This window comes from Rhipicephalus microplus, chromosome 3 (genome assembly GCF_043290135.1).
Source record: "Rhipicephalus microplus isolate Deutch F79 chromosome 3, USDA_Rmic, whole genome shotgun sequence".
NCBI lineage: Eukaryota > Metazoa > Arthropoda > Arachnida > Ixodida > Ixodidae > Rhipicephalus > Rhipicephalus microplus.
This window is the reverse complement of record NC_134702.1, coordinates 108143082-108145581: the sequence shown is the minus strand read 5'-3', so window position 1 is coordinate 108145581 and position 2500 is coordinate 108143082. Positions and strand designations below refer to the sequence as shown.

Genomic DNA, 2500 nt, shown 5'->3' with positions numbered 1-2500 from the left:
CAGCATAGTTCACCAAAAGAAAAAAAACTAGGATGGCTGGGAAGAAACAGATGTAGACCTCGACGCGTGACGTAACTTGGTGAGGCTCGGGAAAAAAACAGCGCCCAACGTGGGGCTCGAACCCACGACCCTGATATTATGAGTCTCATGCTCTACCGACTGAGCTAGTCGGGCACGCAGAAATTTACTCGGCACACAACATCTCGTTTGTAAAAGATCAGCATAGTTCACCAAAAGAAAAAAACTAGGTTGGAGGGGAAGAAACAGATGTAGACCTCGACGCGCGACGTAACATGGTGAGACTCGGGAAAAAAACAGCGTCCACCGTGGGGCTCGAACCCACGACCCTGAGATTAAGAGTCTCATGCTCTACCGACTGAACTAGCCGGGCACGCAGTAATTGACTCGGCACACAACATCTCGTTTGTAAAAGATGAGCATAGTTCACCAAAAGAAAAAAAAAAACTAGGATGGCTGGGAAGAAACAGATGTAGACCTCGACGCGTGACGTAACTTGGTGAGGCTCGGGAAAAAAACAGCGCCCAACGTGGGGCTCGAACCCACGACCCTGAGATTAAGAGTCTCAAGCTCAACCGACTGAGCTAGCCGGGCACGCAGGAATTGACTCGGCACACAACATCTTGTTTGTAAAAGATCAGCATAGTTCACCAAAAGAAAAAAAACTAGGATGGCTGGGAAGAAACAGATGTAAACCTCGACGCGTGACGTAACTTGATGAGGCTCGGGAAAAAAACAGCACCAAATGTGGGGCTTGAGCCCACGACCCTGAGATTAAGAGTCTCATGCTCTACTGACTGAGCTAGCCGGGCATGCAGGAATTGACTCGGCACGCAACATCTCACTTGTAAAAGATCAGCATAGTTCACCAAAAGAAAAAACATCTAGGATGGCTGGGAAGAAACAGATGTAGACCTCGACGCGTGACGTAACTTGGTGAGGCTCGGGAAAAAAGCAGCGCCCGCCGTCGGGCTCGAACCCACGACCCTGAGATTAAGAGTCTCATGCCCTACCGACTGAACTAGTCGGGCACGCAGGAATTGACTCGGCACACAACATCTCGTTTGTAAAAAATCAGCATAGTTCACCAAAAGAAAGAAAGAACTAGGATGGCTGGGAAGAAACAGATGTAGACCACCACGCGCGACGTAACATGGTGAGACTCGGGAGAAAAGCAGCGTTCACCGTGGGGAACGAACCCACGACCCTGAGATTAAGAGTCTCATGCTCTACCGACTGAGCTAGCCGGGAACGCCGGAATTGACTCGGCACACAACATCTCGTTTGTAAAAGATCAGCATAGTTCACCAAAAGAAAAAAACTAGGTTGGAGGGGAAGAAACAGATGTAGACCTCGACGCGCGACGTAACATGGTGAGACTCGGGAAAAAAACAGCGCCCACCGTGGGGCTCGAACCCACGACCCTGAGATTAAGAGTCTCATGCTCTACCGACTGAACTAGCCGGGCACGCAGGAATTGACTCGGCACACAACATCTCGTTTGTAAAAGATCAGCATAGTTCACCAAAAGAAAAAAAAACTAGGATGGCTGGGAAGGAACAGATGCAGACCTCGACGCGCGAAGAAACATGGTAAGACTCGGGAAAAAAACAGCGTCCACCGTGGGGCTTGAACCCACGACCCTGAGATTGAGAGTCTCATGCTCTACCGACTGAGCTAGCCGGGCACGCAGGAATTGACTCTGCACACAACATCTCACTTGTAAAAGATCAGCATAGTTCACCAAAAGAAAAAACAACTAGGATGGCTGGGAAGAAACAGATGTAGACCTCGACGCGTGACGTAACTTGGTGAGGCTCGGGGAAAAACAGCGCCCAACGTGGGGCTCGAACCCGAGAACCTGAGATTAAGAGTCTCATGCTCTACCGACAGAGCTATCCGGGCACGCAGGAATTGACTCGGCACACAACATCTCGTTTGTAAAAGATCAGCATAGTTCACCAAAAGAAAAAAAAACAAAGATGGCTGGGAAGAAACAGATGTAGACCTCGACGCGTGACGTAACTTGGTGAGGCTCGGGAAAAAAACAGCGCCCAACGTGGGGCTCGAACCCACGACCCTGAGATTAAGAGTCTCATGCTCTACCGACTGAGCTAGCCGGGCACGCAGGAATTGACTCGGCACACAACATCTCGTTTGTAAAAGATCAGCATAGTTCACTAAAAGAAAAAAAAAACAAAGATGGCTGGGAAGAAACAGATGTAGACCTCGACGCGTGACGTAACTTGGTGAGGCTCGGGAAAAAAACAGCGCCCAACGTGGGGCTCGAACCCACGACCCTGAGATTAAGAGTCTCATGCTCTACCGACTGAACTAGCCGGGCACGCAGGAATTGACTCGGCACACAACATCTCACTTGTAAAAGATCAGCATAGTTCACCAAAAGAAAAAATCATCTAGGATGGCTGGGAAGAAACAGATGTAGACCTCGACGCGTGACGTAACTTGGTGAGGCTCGGGA

General features: G+C 49.6%; 9 non-coding genes across 9 annotated transcripts; all 9 read right to left on the bottom strand.

The window, feature by feature from the left end:
• Nucleotides 1-101: 101 nt before the first annotated feature.
• TRNAM-CAU (transfer RNA methionine (anticodon CAU)) lies at nucleotides 102-174 on the bottom strand. Its single transcript has one exon. It is a non-coding gene; the product is annotated as a tRNA-Met (tRNA).
• A 144-nt stretch (nucleotides 175-318) lies between these two features.
• On the bottom strand, nucleotides 319-391 carry TRNAK-CUU (transfer RNA lysine (anticodon CUU)). Its single transcript has one exon. It is a non-coding gene; the product is annotated as a tRNA-Lys (tRNA).
• Nucleotides 392-539: 148 nt separating this feature from the next.
• TRNAK-CUU (transfer RNA lysine (anticodon CUU)) lies at nucleotides 540-612 on the bottom strand. The gene has a single exon. It is a non-coding gene; the product is annotated as a tRNA-Lys (tRNA).
• A 364-nt stretch (nucleotides 613-976) lies between these two features.
• TRNAK-CUU (transfer RNA lysine (anticodon CUU)) lies at nucleotides 977-1049 on the bottom strand. The gene has a single exon. It is a non-coding gene; the product is annotated as a tRNA-Lys (tRNA).
• A 147-nt stretch (nucleotides 1050-1196) lies between these two features.
• TRNAK-CUU (transfer RNA lysine (anticodon CUU)) lies at nucleotides 1197-1271 on the bottom strand. Its single transcript has one exon. It is a non-coding gene; the product is annotated as a tRNA-Lys (tRNA).
• Nucleotides 1272-1413: 142 nt separating this feature from the next.
• TRNAK-CUU (transfer RNA lysine (anticodon CUU)) lies at nucleotides 1414-1486 on the bottom strand. The gene has a single exon. It is a non-coding gene; the product is annotated as a tRNA-Lys (tRNA).
• A 146-nt stretch (nucleotides 1487-1632) lies between these two features.
• On the bottom strand, nucleotides 1633-1705 carry TRNAE-CUC (transfer RNA glutamic acid (anticodon CUC)). The gene has a single exon. It is a non-coding gene; the product is annotated as a tRNA-Glu (tRNA).
• Nucleotides 1706-2069: 364 nt separating this feature from the next.
• On the bottom strand, nucleotides 2070-2142 carry TRNAK-CUU (transfer RNA lysine (anticodon CUU)). The gene has a single exon. It is a non-coding gene; the product is annotated as a tRNA-Lys (tRNA).
• A 147-nt stretch (nucleotides 2143-2289) lies between these two features.
• Nucleotides 2290-2362, bottom strand: TRNAK-CUU (transfer RNA lysine (anticodon CUU)). The gene has a single exon. It is a non-coding gene; the product is annotated as a tRNA-Lys (tRNA).
• Nucleotides 2363-2500: the final 138 nt, after the last annotated feature.